This window comes from Vombatus ursinus, unplaced genomic scaffold (assembly GCF_900497805.2).
Source record: "Vombatus ursinus unplaced genomic scaffold, bare-nosed wombat genome assembly UNPS02007612.1, whole genome shotgun sequence".
Taxonomy (NCBI): Eukaryota; Metazoa; Chordata; class Mammalia; order Diprotodontia; family Vombatidae; genus Vombatus; species Vombatus ursinus.
This window is the reverse complement of record NW_020947390.1, coordinates 4700673-4720428: the sequence shown is the minus strand read 5'-3', so window position 1 is coordinate 4720428 and position 19756 is coordinate 4700673.

Below are 19756 nucleotides of genomic sequence, written 5' to 3'. Positions count from 1 at the left end.
GTGATTGCAAACTCTTCCCTTTCCTCCCCTGTCCCTAAAAGGAGTTGTGTCCTTGATCGTTTTATTCACAATGACAAGATGATTCTGGTGACACATTATTCAGAGTCCTATCTGTACCCACCCTATAGAAAATTCTAGTCATTCAGCATCAGGGATAGTCATAACCAAATAAGAAGCTTCTTGAGAATAGCATTACATGCAATTTTCACTCCAAAACTGCAGACATGGCTTAAAAAACCCCCAATACAAACAAATAAATGAACAAACAAAAAAACAATGACAAAAGTGAGCTTGCCCACCATGAATTGTAGATTCCAAAGGACATAGTTAGGGCAAAACTACAGACAATCTGCTGTTCTTATATGGCTTTCCTTGGCACTTAGAATCATGGGATCTTGAGCTCATAGCATTTTTAGCCAGAAAGAACAACAGAGACCATCTAATTTGGTTGCCTGGTTTTACAGTTTTATAGTTGAATACACAGGGTGTATTAAAACACACACACACACACACACACACACACACACACACACACACACCTGAAATATAGTTGGCACAAGACAAACAGAATGAAGACAGAAAGCTCTTACATTCCTTAAGAATAATTTTCTGTCTTATATTTGGGAGCGTCAGTCAATCAACAAGCATTTATTAAGTTCTTCACTATGTGCCAGAAACTGTGTGCTAAGCACTGGGGATACAAAGAAAAGAAAAAGAATAACCAAGAGTCCTGCCTTCAAAGAATTCACATTCTAATGGGAGAGACTACATGTAAATGACTAGTTCCATACAAGATATATAAAGAGTAAATGGATGGAAAATTCAGGGTAGAAGGCACTAGCAGTGGGGATAAAGGGGGACCAGGAAAGGATTCCTATAGAAAATGGAATTTAAGCAGAGTCTTGAAGGAAGGAAGGGAAGCTAGGGAAGCTGAGAGACAGAGGTGAAGTGTGATATGTTGTGTTCCTTAGGTGGCAATAGAAGGTGAGAATAGTGTGGGTCAGGATGGAGTCATATGTATAACAATTAGAATTATTATTCTAGGCTTCCTCTATGAGTTCCATTCCCAAATCCCCCAATACAATTTGGTAGATTTGGATGGCCCAAAGATGGCAAGTATCTTCTAGTGCTTCCCTATTATTAATTTCTTGCTGTTGTTCAGTTGTGTCCAACTCTTCATGGCCCCATTTGGGTCTTGGCAAAGATACTGGAGTGGTTTGCCATTTCCTTCTCCAGTTCATTTTACAGATAAGGAAACTGAGGCAGAGTTAAGTGACTTACGCAGGGTCATACAGCTAGTACATGTCTGAGGCTGTATGTGAACTCAGGTCTTCTTGATTCCAGGCCCAGTGCTCTATCCCTTGCACTACTAGCTACGTCTATCATTAATAACCTTGACATTTAATGTTTAATATGCCTTTTAGGGTATACCATTGAACCTGCTCAAGAAGCCATTTGTGACAAGTACTTATATTTGTAAAGAAGATGAGACATCAACTACTACCTTGAAGAACCTTCCTTTGGCCTGGAATTATATAATCTGTTCCTTTTGTGTGGCCATGACCCCCATTCCATGTGTAGGCACGTGAGTGTAGTGAAGGCATTGTTGTGATAAAGCACCAGGTCAGACTTGCTAGGCCATGCTTAAGTAGGAAATAGAAAAATGGGACTGACTGATCTAATGGTAAACTGGAGGGTGTATCCTTCCAGGCCTTTCCTCCTGCCTGTTCCTTCTGCCTCACATGTAACCTCCATCGGCTTCCAAAGGAATGCAAAGGCAGAGAGGCTCTCTAGGGACAAAGACATGGGTGAATAATACGCACCACCACAGAAATATCCAGAAATGCTTCTTTGTGTGGCAATGATGTCTTTGTTGCTAACGAAGTTTTGGTTTGTTTATAGAGATACTTTGCAACAAAATGTATTCATGGTTTAAGTATTTTCCCCACATGTCAGTCATTATAAAACCCACACAAGATTCAGCTTGTTCTAGGGCTATCTTCTTGGGTGGAATGCCTGATATTTCCTCATCAAGTTGGTACCTGTTTTGGTGTCACTTTGGTGGCTGGATTCTATTTTTTTTCTAATGTCATTCCCATCATGTCCAACATAGTCAATGTAGTAAAAATGGAAGAAACAGTTAAAGGGATATGCAATAGAACAAAAAACAAATTAGCTTTATACATCTGAAACTCTGAAGACGATTTTCAGTTTATAGTAAAGTCAGGTCTGGAAAACAAATGTTTGACATACTAGAGAGCCCATCATGTCTTTAAATCTCTCTAGATGACATCTACATTCCTTCAGAGCTCTAAAATCTTTTGATCCTATGGTGCTTGAATTTAAGTTTGTGAAATTATAAATTGATACTTTAAGGAATTAAAATGATATTTGTAGACTTCTTTAGCCTAGAGAATACTCGTGGGAATATGATAGCTTACTTTCTTTTGGGGGGGGTGGTTAGGCAATGGGGTTAAGTGACTTGCCCAGGGTCATACAGCTAGTAAGTGTTAGGTGTCTGAGGCCGGATTTGAACTCAGGTCCTCCTGAATCCAGGACGGGTGCTCTATCCACTGCACCACCTGGCTGCCCCATGACAGCTTCTTTCAAGGACTTGGAGAACCATCATATGGAAGAGGGCCCCAGAGGCCACAACTAGAACAAATGGGTAGAAGTAGCAGAGAAGCAGATTTAGATTTGGTATAAGAAAGATATTTTAAGAATTAGAATTCATAGAAGAATTCTAAGAAGATTTAGATTTGATATGAGAAAAAAAATCCAAACAACTTCCTGACAACTGTCATTGTTCAGTTGCATCTGACTCTGTGACCTAATTTGGGGTTTTCTTCGCAAAGATACTGGAGTGGTTTACCATTTCCTTCTTCAGCTTCTTTTACAGATGAGGAACTAAGCAAACAGGGTTTAGTGACTTGCCCAGGGTCACACAGCTAGTACGTGTCGAGGTCAGTTTTGAACTCAGGAAGATGAGTCTTCCTGGCTCCAGGCCCAGCACTCTATTCACCGTGCCACCTAGCTGCCCCTTCCTGACAATTAGAGCTACCTAAAAGTAGAATGCACTGCTTTGGGAGAAGGTGGGTTCTCTCTCGCTGGAGGTTTTATAGCAGAGTCTAATGGACCACTTCTTGGGTGTGATAGGAAAGAGATTATTTTTCTGTGAGTTAGAGAGGATGGCCTCTGAGGTCCATTCCGAATCTGAGATTCTGTGGCAGGGGTGGGGAACTTGCGGCCTAGAGGCCACATGTGGCCTTCTAGGTCCTTGGGTGCAGCCCCCTTAGGGGATTTGTTTTGTGAAGTTTGGATTCCGTCGAAGGGTTGCACTTGAGGGCCTAGAGAGCAACCTGTGACCTTGAGTCTGCAGGTTCCCCCCCTTATTCTATGGTGTGAATCCCAGTTATTAATCCAGGGAGGCAATCTAGGAGTTGTTGCCCAATTTTTCATGAACGCTTTGGTCCGATGTGCATCTATGGCCAAAAGAAGATCAACAACATGTGAGAAGCCTGTGAATTATTGTAGCTGTTTCCGAGGTCATCAAAGATCATTAAATCTGGTGAGTTTGTCCCACTTCTCTTCCTTTTCTTCACTGAGACCACCTGCCACTTTTGGTAGAATCATAAGGAACCTCAGAGATCCCTGAGTCCAATACTCCCATTCTACATATGAGAAAATGGAGGCCCAGAGAGAAGTGACTTGCCCAAAATCACATAGTTAATCTTTGGCAGAGCCACAGCTAGAAGAATCAGGTCTCCCGATGGCCATTCCAGTGATCTTTCTGCTATTCCTCTGTTAAAACTCTGTCCTCTCTTGGTTTTTCTGACAGTGCTATCGGTTCTCTTCCTATTTCTATGATTACTCTTTCTTACAATGTGGTACAGTGGAAACAGTGTTCATTTTAGAGTCAGAGGACCCAGATTCAAATCCCAGCCTCGTCAATAGCTACCTCAGTGACTGCCGGAAGCAAGTTGTTTAACCTCTCTGGGCCTCAGTTTCCTCATCTGTAATATGAAGAAGGGGACTCAACAGTCTCTAAGGTCCAATCTATGATCTTTCTGCCTCCTACGTTTAGGAGGCAGAACTCCTCACCACTCTGTCTTTAGCCTTTCCTCTCACTACGCTCTCTTCCTTGGATATTTTACCTAATTCCATGGTATAATGTAAATCAATAAGAATGTATTGTGTTTTCTATGGACAAAAGACTGCTCCAGTCACTGAGAGTTATATAATGATACATACCTAAGATAACCATTCCTGCCCTCAAGGAACTATAATTGAGTGGAGGAAAACAAAACCTTACTATTAGACTGATGACTTAGTGATCTCTATCTTCAGGGCTGGCTTCTTCCAGTCTTCTGCATTGTGGTTCCAATAGCTTGATGAACATCTTTGGTAGGGAGATTCTTCTTGGCCCCAAGGGGCAGAGTTAGGAGCAATCTATGGAAATTAGAAGCAAGCGGATTTAATCTCCATATAAGGAAAACTTCCTCACTTCTACTGCTGTTACATTAAATCCTTAAGTGGGCCTCTTACTTCATAATTCAGGCAAATCTTGTCACCTCAGCACCATTACTTATGTTTCTACCTTTAAGAGACCTAAGCTGAAATTGTGGATAGGAAATAGCTCAGCATAAGAGGCTAATTGAAATCAGAAGTATGAGCACAGTGCTTGAGTAGGCACTTAATTCATGTTCATTGATTAATTGATTGAAGATGTTAGATCTGGAGAGGACATGAGAGATAATAGGATTGTGGGATTTAGAACTGGAATGAATGGTAAAGATCATATCATATTCTAACCCTTTCATTTTTCTTCCATGTATAAACTGAGATCTGCAGAGTGAAGTTACCTGTGGTCACACATCAATGTAGTGGCAGAAGCGGACCTAGAACCCAGGTCTTCAGACTCCAATGCAATCCAATAAGTGTTTATTAAGTGCCTACTGTGTGCAGGAAACTGTTAAGTGGTAGGAATGCAAAGACAAAATGAAAAATAATCTTGGTCTTGGTTGGTTTACATTCTACTTGGGAGGTAGAGGTGGTATACAATATGTAAACAGATAAGTGTGTATATATTTATATTTTTTTCACATACATATACACACATACATATATTTATATAATAATTTAAAGAAAGAGAAAAGGTCAACAAATAGAAGGAACAAGAGAGGCTTCCCGTAGGAGGTGGTCTATGATCTGAGCTTTAAGCAAAGCCAAGGATTCCAAGAAGCAGAGGAGAGGAGGGAATGCATTTTAGGTGAATAACACACATTTTCCCCTTTAATCCAGCCCCAAGTTGTTCTTTCAACTGTACTTTTTACACAGATGAAATGCCCAGATTTTCAGAAAAATCACCACCACCACCACAACAATAACACTACAACTGTCTCAGAGTAGGATTGGCTGCCTCAGAAAGTAGTGAGTTCTTCCTTCCTTGAGATCTTCAGACAAAGCCTGGGTGATTACTTGTGTATAGATTGGACCCTAGGGCACCACTCTGTTATAAGGAGACAGAACTTAGGGACACTTTGGGGAAATCATACCCAGCTCTCCAATGGAAAAGATACCACTTGGGACCTGGTAGTGGAGAAGGGCCAGGTGGGTAGCTTCTTATTTCAATGAATTATTCCTGCTAACTAAGTGCTAGGGTCAGTTCTAAATTTCAGTACTCTAAGGCAAGCATCTGGTTGCCCCAACCAAACTACAGCTCTGTCAGATGTTTACCAGATAATCTATTTAGGAAAGATAGCGGTAGTGTGTAAAGACAGCTGGACGCAGAACCTGACTCTTCGGCTCACTATTTGCTTGATGTTGGGCCAGGTTCTAGGTCTCAGTTCTTCATTTGTAAAACCGGGGTGTTGAACTAGGTGATCTCTATGTTACTTTCTTGCTTTAAATTCAGTGCTCTATCATCAGACTTCTCTATCACTATTGCTCTGTCATCTCCATTTTCCTTTCCATTCCTATTGACACCGCACTAAATTAAGGCCTTTTGACCTCACGTCTGAATCCTTTTAAATTCCTCCCAGACTTAATCTCTTTGATTGATAATCCTTACTGTAGGCCAGAACAACCTTCATGAAACACTTCTACTACCCTGTTTGAAAACCTTCCATGACTATTCCAAATAATTTGTTGTTCCAAAATGGAATGGGCCACTTCGTGAGGTACTGAGCTTCCTTTGCTGGAGTTGTATAAGCAAAAGCTGGGTTACTACTCATTGCTGTAAAAAAATGATTCATTCTTTGGGGAGGATGTGGACTCCCTAATTCTATTCCAAGTCCAAAGAGTCTATGTTTGATCCCCAAGATCCTCTCTTCTTGAGTGTAAACCTCTTGAGAGCATGTACTGTGTCTTACATATTTTTGTGTCTTCTATAGCAACTAACAAAGTGGGGTTTTTGCAATAGTAGATGCTTAATAATTACATGTTGAATAAACAAGAATAGCTTGTATTCCCTTTAATAAGTACAAGCTACGTTTGGAGGAAACGTGAGTAGATTCCACAGGTCAGTGGGCTTGTTCACAGCTATGACAGTGACTGTCATCCCTGGCCTTCAAGGGTTCCTCTTGAACAGTATGAAGCTTCGCTCTCATAGATCCTAGATACTGACATTCACCTCAAATTATTTTGTACTTGTTTGAATGGTCTTAAAGGATTCTTTTCCATCTTTGTATATTGTAATACAAAACGCACATTTCTGTAGTACCTTCAGGTTTGTAGATCACTTTTCTTACAACAACCTTATGAAGTGGGTAGTGAGTGTCATTAATATTTATTCTATTGAGGACAATCAATCAACCAAGCAACAAGCATTATTAAGTACTTACAGTATATTGCAGGTATTGTGTTAGGTACTAGGGATATCAATACAAAGAATGAAATAATTCCTACTTAAAATGAGCTTACATTTAATAGGGAAGATAACAAATACATGCATATACACACACACACTCATGTATGTACTAATATTTGGAAAGATCTGGAAAGATTTCCTGCAGAAAATAATGTCTGAGCTGCATGTTAAAGGAAGAGAAGCAGGGAGGAAAGCCAGTACAAACGCACAGAGATGGAAGTGTGTGTATGGTCTGAGGCCAGATTTGGACTCAGGTCTTCCTGACTTCAGGGCCGGTGCTCTATCCACTGGGCCACCTAGCTGCCCCCTGTATATGGCTTTAAAAGACAAACAGAGGAATTTATATTTGATCTGAGAGACAATAGAAAGCCTTTGATATCAGTTGAGTCACATGGTCAGATCCTCACTTAATGAAAATGACTTTGGGTAGGAATGTAGAATGGATTATGGTAGGGAGAAATTTAAGGCTAGGAGACCAATTAAAAGATTGTTGTGATAATCTTGGCCAGAGGTGATAAGGACCCAAACTAATGTGGTTGCTGTATGAATGGAGAGAAGGGATTAGATATGAGATGCTGTGTAGATAGAAACAACAAGATCAGGCAACTGATTAGACACGTGGGGTGAAGAGAGAGAGACAAGAGTCCAGAATAATTCTGAGATTATGAGCCCAAAACACTGGAAAGATGGTGGTAGTACCTTTGACAGAGATTAGGAAGTTAGGAAAAGGTGAATTCAATTTTAGATATGGTAACTTTAAAGTATTTCCAGGATACAAAATTTGAAGTGTTATATATGCAATTGGCAATAGGTAATTACGAAGAGAGCGTCAACAGAGAAGAGAAGAAGGCCTAGGACAGAACCGTGGAGAGCACCAGCAGGGGACACAACACGGATGATGAACCAGCAAAGGAGACAATTGGAAGTCAGAAGGAAAAACGACAGCAACAACCAGGAGATACTAAGGTATTAAGAGGTTAAGTGACTTGCTTAATTTGTAAATGTCTGAGGCAGGATTTCAAACCAGACCTCTAAATGCCACATTCAGTGCTCTATTCACTATAATGTTCTGCCTCCTTATGGATTTAGGTTCTGTCTTCCCAATTAGATCATACAATACTTGTTATCAAAAGCTATATCTCACTTCTTTTATGCCCCCACAGTGCCTAGAAAGGTATTCTGGACACAATTAATGCTTTCTATTATGACAAAAGGTAAGGGAGATAAAAAAATAACCAACAACCAAAAAACCAAAAAACATATCTAAGATGACAGTATGGGCTTGAGTGGGAATGATCTATCTTCCTGTTTTGTTTTAAAAACAGCTACAGAAAGATGAGGAAGATATGTCAGCTTTTGTGTGATGACTCACCCTCCCCCCAGCCCACTTCTTCCTTAAAAACAGATATGATATTTTAGCTACTGTCCTAGAAAACATTTAAAAACCCTTTGCTACAAAAGTCTGTGACACTTCTTCATTCTAATAATTTTCTGTGGAAAACCAAACTCTTAGAATTACACAATTGAGACATTTGTTTTTCTGGGATCCATAGTCCAATGATTAGCAATATAGTTATGATAATTCTACTTGTCATTTCTGTTTAAGTATCACAAATGATGTATTTTTGTCAGAGCCATAGCTCTGATCTTTCCAAGGTCAGTTTTTTACCCAGGTTTGGGAGGGGAGAGGAGAGAGACTTTAGGCCCTCCGCAGACTCTTCCTAGAATGAGAGACACATGGAGAGGGCTTTTGATGGAGATAAACTACTTCTCTTGATCAGACAAGGACCCTGGATAGAGTACAACACACTTCTCAGGCAACTCAGGGATAAATGAGCTTAATTAATTAATAAATTAATAAATGAGCACTTTCCACCCAAGGGGAGGGGAAGCTTTAGGACCTGGGCCTTCTGAGACCAAAAATAAAACTTCTTTAAGGTTTCCTTAGATAAAGGAGTTCTCTCAGAGGACAGATCATTCCAAGTCCTCTGTCTAAGTTCAAGTTCTTGTGGCATGTTCTACCTCCCCAAGCTTCTCTAGTCTTAGGGTATTAAAACCCCTGGTAACTGCAGGGTGAGCAGTGGTCTGGGAAGCAGTCACCCAGGCCACAACCACTTCTCCTCCTAACTGTATTTGTCCCTGGCATTAGAATTCCTAATTATGGCTCTGATTTCAGCAACGCCAAAGTAACACCTAGGCTTTACTGTATGAAAATTAACCAAACGCTAAAAGAACATGAAACTGGACAGAAAACTTAGTCCATCAATCTGGGAGTCAATAAAATAACATGGAATAGCAGAGAGTGGGAACAGCATCAAATTTGGAGTCAGAAGTCCTGAGTTTGAATCCAGTCTCTGCTTTTTTACAACCTTTATGACCTTGGGCAAGTTTCTTTACCTCTCTGTGATCAGTTTCCTCATCTGTAAAATTAGGATGTCGGACTAGAGTGTCTTTTATGCCCCATCTGGTTCTAAATGCTATAATCTATGAAGCAGAGCAAGGCAAGGGAGCAGTCCAGGAGAACTGACTGGGCTCAGGGAGAGAATGTATGGGGAACTACCTGATCCCCTCTTCCCACTCTGGAGGTCATGGCTTCCCTCCTTCAACCAAAATGCCTTGTGGCAGCAAGAAAATGGCTCCAATAAGTTTCACCTGAGACCAGAACTCTGGAAACCCCTCCTTTCTGGGTTATCTCCTTCAAACCCCCCTGTTCCCAACTTGCTTGTTGCTGTTGAGAAGTCCACCGTCCTCCCAGTCACACAGACGAGTTCATAGCTTTGGTACTGCCCTTGATTCACCCCCAAATAACCTGTTTTCAAATTTTGTCATATCTTCCTCTATTGAATCTCTTCTATAATATCTCTTTCTCTCCTCCACACTAGTTTAGGATCTCATTAGCTCTAGCTTGAACTACTGTGATAGCCTTCAATTGATCTCCCTTCCTCAAGTCTCTCCCCACTTCAGGCACCTCTTCATTAAGCTGCCAAAGTGATTTTCCTAAAACACAGATTAACTGTCCACTCAATAATTGCCAGTGGTTCCATATAGTGATGGGGTGGGGGCTAGGGGTTTCCTCTGTGGCTCAGAAGGAGGGAATAATAGATCCCTCTAGTACCTCCCCCCTTCTCCCAGGGAAACTTTGATTCCTCCCAGGAGTGGGACCAGAAGTTGGCTGCTCTGCTCTCTTTAGAGAGAGGGGGAATTGGTCTACAATTATATCTATCTACTCTCTTAGATACTGTTAGTCTAAAAGATGTAATTTTAAGGTTCCAGCTAATCACTATTTTTTTTTTTAAATAGGAAAGGAGAGCCTCAAGCTTTGTGTCTAAGGCTTGACTCCCTTTCCACAAAGTATCAGTTCCATGATGAACATACATAATAAATAGCAAATAAATCTATTTATCCAAGTTGATAGCAAAACAGAAACCAGAGAAAATGTACATATGAGAATATATACTACAATACAGAGTGAATGAGCTGTCCTTTTGAGAGAAAGATAACTACTCAGTGACAGAAAGAGAGAGAGAGAGAGAGAGAGAGAGAGAGAGAGAGAGAGAGAGAGACTCCCATGCTCCTATGTCCCCTAAAAGGAAATTCCTTAAAGAGTCTGGACATAGGGACATGATGGAGGTTACCATCTATGCTTATATAGGCTCCTTCTCAGAGTCTTTTTCTCCCTTCAGCAACATGAAAGAGGATAGCATCACACATCTTCTGTCTCAAAGCTGGAAGCCAGAAGAATCCAAAGAGACTGAAAAACCCAAATCTTTCTTCTCTTCTGATCTTGCCAACTCCTTCCTGACTCACACGTAAGTGTGAGGTATTGATCTCCACCAAGGAGGAGAGGGTCTCATACCAAAGGTCTTTGGGGCTTGAGTTATACTCCATTACCATTAAAATTTTTATAGCCCCTTCCAATCTGTTCTCCTACTATTCTAGTTTTCTTATACATTATTCCCTTCCACATACTCTACAAAATTCAGCTCCATTAGCCCTACTTACTGTTCCTTTCACATGGGCCTGTATATCCTGATTCTGTAGCTTGTCACTCTTTGTCCCCTATGCTCTTCCCCTTACCTCTGCCTCTTGGCTTCCCCTGCTTTCTCTGAGAAAGCAATTTCAAGTTGTTCAAATACTATCTCCTTCAGAAGGTCCTTCTAAGTACTACCTCCCACTCCTAACAGAGTAATTTTCTTAAAATACAAGTTAGCTCTTTACTCAATGATTTCCAGTGGTTCCCATGTAGTGGTGGTGTTGGGGGTGGTGGTGGTGTCCTCTGTGGCTCACAGAGAGAGAATAATAGATTCATCTAGTATCTCCTCCCCACCTTTCTCCAAAGGTGACTGACTCCTACCAGAAGTTGGCCACTCTGTTTTCTTTAGAAAGAGGGAATATTGGTCTAAAATTATATTTATTTGGTCACTCATAGCCAAAGTGGATAATAATTTTCTTAATTCTGAGGAAACAAGCCAATGTACTTATATTACAAACATAGAGTGCTGCCTATTCATTGAACATGGAATCCTGAGACCTTTCTTCCAAAATCTCCTAAAGAAAAATAACCCCAGATTTTAGGAACATAGGCCAAAGTGTTCACATGGTCTTTGTCATGTTTTCCCTGAGAACCAAAAGCTTCTCTGTCTGCTTTCTGCCCATTCTCAAAACCACAAATAACCTTCTTCCTCATTGAATCTTTCTTACTGAGCTTGATTGCTTTACCCCTAAACTTCCATGAGATGTTTAAAATTAATTGCAATGTTTTTCCAACCTGGAAGGCATCATGGAATCATATGTATAATCCATGCCAGTCATTAAATAATCAAAATGTGAAAATATGTTTAATATGAATGTATAAGTAGAGCTCATATCAGATTGCAGGCCATCTTGGGGAGGGAGGAGGGAGAAAGAAGAAAATTTAAAACTCAAAATCTTATGGAAGTGAATGTTGAAAACTAAAAACAAATAAATTAATTATAAAAAAATTATTGCTAAAAAAATAGTCAATCAACAAACTGATTAAATGCCTGCTATATGCCAAGCATTGGGCTGTGCACTAGGGATTCTAAAACAAAAATTTGAAATTGTCCGTGCTCTCAAGGTTTTATATTCTGTTGGTGGAAACAACATATACACATATAAGAAAATACAAAATGTTTACAAAGGCAGTATATTGTAAAGATAATTTGGAAGTACAGGGGAGGCATGAGCGTCTAGGAGAATCCAGTCAGGTCTCCTCATGAAAGCAATGTTGCTTGAGTCAAATTTTAATGGAAGCTAGGGACTCTAAGAGCCAATCAATCAATCAATCAATACACATTTATTAAGTGCCTACTATGTGCAAGGCAACTAAGTAGTATAGTGGATAGAGCTCCAGGCCTAGAGTCAGGAAGATCTGAGTTCAAATCAGGCCTCAGACACTTACTAGCTGTGTGACCCTGGGCAAGTCACTCAACCTGTTTGCCTCAGTTTTCTCACCTATAAAATGACCTGGAAAAGGAAATGGCCACTCTAGTATCTTTACCAAGAAAACCCCAAATGGGGTCGCAAAGAGTTGGACATGACTGAAAGGACTGAATGACAACAGCAACAATTTGCCAGGCACTGTGCTAAACACTAGAATACAAAAAAGAGGCAAAAGACAACATGCAGAAAAATATAAACAAAACAAGCCAACAAGATAAAGAGGAAATAATTAACAGAGAGAAGGCAATGAAATTAAGAGGGGTTGGGAAAGGTGGATTTTAGTTGGGACTTAAAGGAAACTGGAGAGATCAGTGGGTGGAACTGAGGAGGAAGAGTGTTCCAGGCATGGGGGACAGCCAGAGAAAATGCCCTGAGCTGAGTGCTAGAGGTGGGATCATTACATGTATCACGTAGCACTTACGAAGGATAATTTTGTTTCTAAAGAAGGGATCCTACTGACAAACTTTTCCTTGGATAAGGTATACCAAAAGGGCTTATTATTGTCAATAAGCTGCCAATGTCAACTTCTACCATGCTATGGTGGGCTGCAAGTCTTAGAGGAAGCCACAAGCTCCTTTACTCCACCATGACAATTGGGGTTTGGTTTCCCACACCCTCCTTGTGGCCAGCAGCTGTCTGTTTTTTCCCCCAGGGAGTCACCCTAAAAAGACTTAATTAAGTTGACCTTCTTGCTTAATTGAGTAGTCCTGATGAGATTTCTGGGTCCCCTAGCCCAAATAATATTCTCATTTGCTAGTTGACACCTATATATTTTAACAATGGAACAAGTCTTCTACAATTAGAGATAATAGTAGGATACTTTGTGAGGTAGTGAATCAGCGAAGGTGTTCAAGCAAAGGCTATGTTTTTGTTTAAAGACATTGAGAAGGGTCAGACCTCCAATCCCAAGATGCTATGTAGGATTCTATGATTGCTCTACTAAACTTTGAACTCCTTGATTGAAAGGTCTACAGTATCTTATACATCTTTCTACCTGTCCTAGCACTTAGCAAAGTGTCTTGTAAGGAGCAATATTCAAATATAATTTGTGGGGGAGATGGCCCTTAGTTATGAATGAGTTTCAGTCTAAAAGTCAAGCGATCAACAACTGAAATCAAGAGTCTTTTGATGAGAGGGATTTGTAGGTAAGCTCAGAAGGGCATTGCTCTAGGATGTCTAGGTAATAAAAAAAAGATCTTGGGGCGGTGAACAGGGCAAACTTGGGAGATTTAACTACTTTCTTGCATAAGTTTATGACTGACTGAGTCAGATTAAACAGAAGTTGGTGATTAAAACAATCTTATCGTGCAATTGGAAAAGTAGTCAGTTTTACTTCCTGTGATTTATAAAGATAAGAAACAAACAAGATAACATTATTATAGATTTATTAACAATAGAAAGGGCCTGAGATGCTACATAGTCCTCCATAAATTACATTTGAATATTACTGCTTACGAGACACTTTCTTAAATGCTGGGGCAAGTATAAAGATATATAAGGTGTCATCCTTGCTCTCAAAGAGTTTACAATCTAGCAGGACAATCTTAAAATCCTACATGATATCTTGGAACTGGAGATCTGACCCTTTTTAATGTTATTAAACAAAAACATAGCTGTTGCTTGAACACCTTCAGGGACTCACTACTTCACAAAGTATTCTACTATTATCTCTAACTGTAGAAGACTTGTTACCTTGTTAAAAGTATATAGGTGTCAACTAGCAGGTGAGGATAATATTTGGGATAGGGGACCCTTCCTTCTGTAAACATGAAAAAACCAAAGTGGCTTGCCCAAGGATATTTAACTATTAATTGGTAACAATAGGATTCAAACTCAAGTCCACTGACTCCAAATCCTTTGCTCTATTCAATATATCATTCTCCTTCACAGAATCTTTTTTTTTGGGGGGGTGGGGGGGTGGGAAGAGTTAAGGTGAGTGTCAGGTCTATACTGGTGATTTCATTGTTATAAGTAAGTTCTGGTTTGGAGACACCCCCCTCCCCCCCACAAATACAAATCAGCAATTAATCCATAATTCATAGTCTCAGAAATTTGCCTGGGGAAACTAAGAAGTTAAGCAACTTTCCTAGAGTCATGGGTATGTGTCAGAGGATACTAATATTATAGAATTTTAGAGCTGGAAAAAAGATTATTTCATCTAACCCCATGATTTTAGAGATGAAGAAACCAACTTGCAAAAGTCACCCAGTTATTTAGTGAAAGATTCAAGTTCCTGGCTTCTTATGTGGTTCAGTGTTCTTGGTCCTCCAACAACTCATTTGATCCTCACAACAATTCTTTGAGATCAGTTGGAGGTATTCTGATCCCTATTTTATAGGTGAACAAATTGAGAATTGGAGAGGGTTAGCCACAGGACAGAATCTCAGAGTTGATAAGGAGCCCAAAGGCCACCTGGTTCTAGGAATGAGAACCTATGTCTCTAATATTTAGTTTAATATTACTCATCTTGACCATGTTTTGGCTTATCACTGAATGCTTCCATCCCATTGTCTCAGATTCTTATAAAACAGTTATAGATCTACTGGGTCATCCTTCAAAGGCGTTAGTTGAGAGGGTGGTAAAACTTTCTGCAGCATGATGGTAGTCAAGCTGATTTGCTCCGTCAGGAGAACATAAAAAATAAACACAGACACACACACAAAGAGAATAGTCAGCCTCAGGTACATTACAGCTGACTAATATTCAGAAGCCTGTAGTGGTTTTATTTTTCTGGAAATTTTCTCTATGATAAGGTTTTTAAAATATATATAATATTTTATTTTCCCCAATTACTTGTTAAAACATTTTTTAATATTTGTTTTTTTTTAAAGTTTTGAGTTCCAAATTCTATCCTTGTCTCCCCTTACCCCTCCCTGAGATGGTAAGCCACCAGATATAGGATATACATGTACAGTCATGCAAAACATTTCTATATTAATCATTTTGCATAAGAAGATGAATTTTTTTAAAAAAAAGGATGAAAGAAAGAAAGTAAAAAACAGCATGCTTCAGTCTGTATTCAGACAATATTAGTTGTCTGGAGTTGGATAGTGTGTTTCATCATGAGTCATTTGGGATTGTTTTGGATCAGTGTAAGACTGAGATAGCTGTCATTCATAGTTCTCCATTGTGTAATATTGCTGTTGCTGTGTACAATGTTCTCCTGGTTCTGCTCACTTTACTTTGCCTCAGTTCATGTAAGTCTTTCCAGGTTTTTCTAAAAGCATCTTGCTTGTCATTTCTCATAGTACAATAAAATTCCGTCACAATCATATACCACAGCTTGTTTAGCCATTCCCTAATTGATGGTCATTTCTTCAATTTCCAATTCTTAGCCACCACAAAAAAACCCTGCTATACATATTTTTGTACAAATAGGTCCTTCCCCTCCTTTTTTTTTTTAATGCCTTTGGGATATAGATCTAACAGTGGTATTACTGGATCAAAGGGTATATGATGGGACTTTTTAATCTGGCATTCCTAAATATATTTTTTAAAAATTTAACTGTACTTTATACAATTACATAATTTACGTTTATGTTAACTGATTTCCTTTGTAATATTGTGTATTTTATCTTCTGTATTTAAAAGCATTATTCTCAGAGAGGATCCAAAGGCTTCCCCAGACTGCCAAAGGAGCCCATGACACACAAAATTAGGTTAAAACCTCCTGTTCTTTGACTTCATTCTTAAACTGCTGTCTCATGAAGCTAGGAAAGAGTTTTCATTATCTCTGAATTCTACTAGCAATAGTCACTATTAAGTTAAAGCTCTATCCATGCAGTTGCCAAATTGGTATTTCTAAAGTACAGGTCTCATATGCCCAAGATGCTTCAGGGCTTCCCTATCATATATCTAGGTTAAAATACAATGTCCTCTGCACGTCATTTAAAACCCCTCACCATCTGGCTTTAGTCTATCTTTCTAAACTGATTTCACTTCATACCCTATCATGTACTCAAAGTACCAGACCAACTGACTTACTTACACTTCCATGGATGTGATATTCCATGGAGTGGGATATTCCACTTCTGTTTCTTTGAATAGGCTGTCACCCATGCCTGGAATGCCCTCCCTCCCACCTTTGCCTCTTAGAATCCCTAGCTTCTTTGAAGCCTTAGCCTTTCCTGATCTCCCATTCCTTTTGGTAGTGTTCACTCCCTGCAGCCAATTACTTTATATTTTCTTGGCATGTATTTTGTAGTTTCTTCTCTGTGTACATGTTGTTTCTCTCAAGAAGAAGGCAAGCTCTTTGTATCCCCTTATGATCACAGTGTCTGGCACATAGTAGGCTCTTGCTAAATGCTTATCGAATTGAATTGATTTTGTGGGCAACCAGCAAAATCAAATGTTAGACCAATTTAATGAGCGCTTTCTCCATGATCACCACTGACCACCATGCTTATCCAATTCACCTGTTAAGGTGGTTCAGGACACTAAATTAACCATTTTTCAGTTGCTAATGCCTTCTTCTTCCTAGATTGCCTTCCATCTTCTCCAACATATCTCATATGTATCTAATTATTTCCATATTGTCTCCCCCATTAGAATGTAAGTTTTTTGAAGGCACAGACTGTGGTTTTACTTGCCTTTTTATCTTTAGCACTTACCATAGTTTAAGCCCATACTAGGTGCTTAATAAATGCTTAACTAATTGGTTGTTAGACAAAGTCAACATATAATATTTTATTTTCTTCCTCGTTTAAAGGTTGCTGGAGCTTTAAAAAAATGTTTTTTTCCATTCAGTTGTCCTTTCATCAGTGAGAGGAGACACTGTAGGATAAGAGAAAGCATTGCATTGGTATTGGAGATCAGGAAGTCTGGGTTCTAGAGCATTGGTATAAAACTTAAATAAAAACTGGGGGGCATTAATCCCTGCTGGGTTAAGGATACGGATCCCTGCTGGTCCTATACTGACTATGTTTTAAAATGTGATGTTATCTATATTTTATTGTATTTTTATTTATTTTGTTAAACGTTTCCCAATTACATTTTAATCTGGTTAGGGTAAGGAAAGGTGTCCAGGAGTCACATGCTTGACACCTCTGGTCTTGAGCACTGGAAATGGAACCAGGCACCTGGGTTTGAGGTGCTATTTTTTTTTTTTAATTTTTAGGCAATTGGGGTTAAGTGACTTGCCCAGGGTCACACAGCTAGTAAGTATCAAGTGTTTGGTCTGAGGTCGAATTTGAACTCAGGTCCTCCTCACTTCCAGGCCGGTGCTCTATCCACTGCGCCACCTAGCTGCCCCAAGGCACCTGGGTTTGAGTCTTACTTCAGACACTTAGGAGCTGTGTGACCTTGTCCAAGCTACTTTCTCTTCTGGGCCTCAGCTTTTCCATCTTCAAAACGAGACAGTGGACTAAATGAACTCTAAATCAATGATTGCTATTGACATGTCCTAGCAGGGGCCAAAGTAAGACTTTCTGAAGGGAAATGATGTATATTTCTGCCTTTGCCACTAACTGAGTGACTTGGGTAAGAGTTTCCTCAACTATAAAATGGTGGTATTGCTCTGTCTCTTCCAGCTTTAAACTTTCAAGTTTAAGCAATGTGCTCCCCAGTGACCCTGCCTCAAGCCTGAGGACATAAAGAGTTTACTTTAAGAGGATTCTTTCAAAGTGTGCTGTTAGGGGTCTCAATACGGATCTCCTTCCACCAAATATATTTTTGAAAGGGTGAACCTTACTTTCTGAGTCAGGCAATTCTACTTTTGGAGATAGTTTTTCCCTCAAAACAAGCCTAAACTTACCTCTTTGAAATTTTCACCTGTTGATGCCAATAATGCTCCCTCAGGCCAAACAGAGCATTTACAAGGCACTTTACATTTTTAAAATGCTTTCACAACAGTGATATAATGTGTCTCTTGAAATAGCCCTATGAGGTAGGCTATGACATTGTGACATTCATTTTTCCAATGAGGAAGCTGAGATTCAGAGAAGTTGACTCCCCAAGCTCAAAAAGTTAGCAGTCACATTTCTGGAAACATTCTAAGTTATTGAGAGTACTTTAAAATTCTTTTCATTAACTACTAAAACTTCCTCTCCCTTGTCTAACTTAAATTATGAATTTTCTGAGGGGGAAAAATCATCCAAAGTTAACTTCAGGTCAGCTCTGGTGGCAAATTATCACCAATTCTGCATTTGTGAGGATTAGGTGGATCATAGATCTAGAAGACATCTCAGAGGCTATTAGTGCAATCTCTTTATTTTACAAATGAGGAAACTGAGACCCAGGGAAGGTATATGACTTATCTAGTGTCAGAATGGTAGTAAGCAACAAATGAAACAAATTGAAACCTAAACCTCTGTTTTGCTGTTATTTTCTTTATGAGTGTAGAAGGGTAGCTTTTGTGGAATATTATTATCTTTAGATCATATGAAAGTCTGCTAACACTTTGAAAAGGTATGTGTGGCCGCCCAATTACTTCTAGGATCATAGGATTTAGAAGTGGAAAGAAAGAATAGGAGTAGGACCCACCCATCTTTTTGTTTGTTTTCATACCAATTGATTTACGACCTCAAAACTTTAAAAGAGATCAACTTTGCCATTCATTAATACAATCCGTGATTTAGCTGGAAATACAGATGTTTCTCATTTTTTACAGATTTCTACCCCATGCAATGTTTCTGCAGAGAAGCCACCAATCATTTCCTTTAGCAAAATAAATCTAGGTTTTCTCTGGTTTCTTCCTTCCTATTTATTGTCTGTTAGTAAAGTAATTCAAAAAGGTGTCATCTGTTTACCAGGTAGTGAGTTGGCTGGCATTGAAGAGAATCAGCAGTCATCTTCCATTAGGTCGGATTACACATAAGCCCATAGCAAAACTTTCAGCTAAGTTAAGCATTTTTTTTCTGCCACTGCCATTGGACAGTTCTTCACTGAATCACTGAATATTGGAAATCATTTAGCCCAAACCTTTATCCCTTCTACGTCAATCTCCTTTGCACATACCTGTCATTCTGTTTCAAGTGATCAGAAACTTAGAACTTCCCAGGTCTATCTGTTTAATTTTTGGACATCTCTAGCTCTTGGGCATTTTTCTCTGGGTTAAGATCAGATCTGGCTCCCTTTCAGTCCTAGTTCTGCTCTCTGGAGCTACACAGAATAAGTCTAAACCCCTTTTTACTTAGCATTCCTTTACGTTTTTGAGGTCAGCTATTACGATTCTACTAACTCTTCTCTTAGATAACAGAATGTAGCTGAGTTGCTTTACAAACATTAAAATGCCATATGAATACCAGCTGTCATTATTATTCTCCAGGTTAAATAAACCCAGTTATTTCAATGTTTCATCTATGACATATTGTTTGCCCTCCAAATTTGCTCCACTTATCAAGTACTCTCCTAAACCACAGTGCTCAGAATTGAATATGATACCATAGATACAGTTGAATTAGTAACAAGTACAATAAGAATCATACC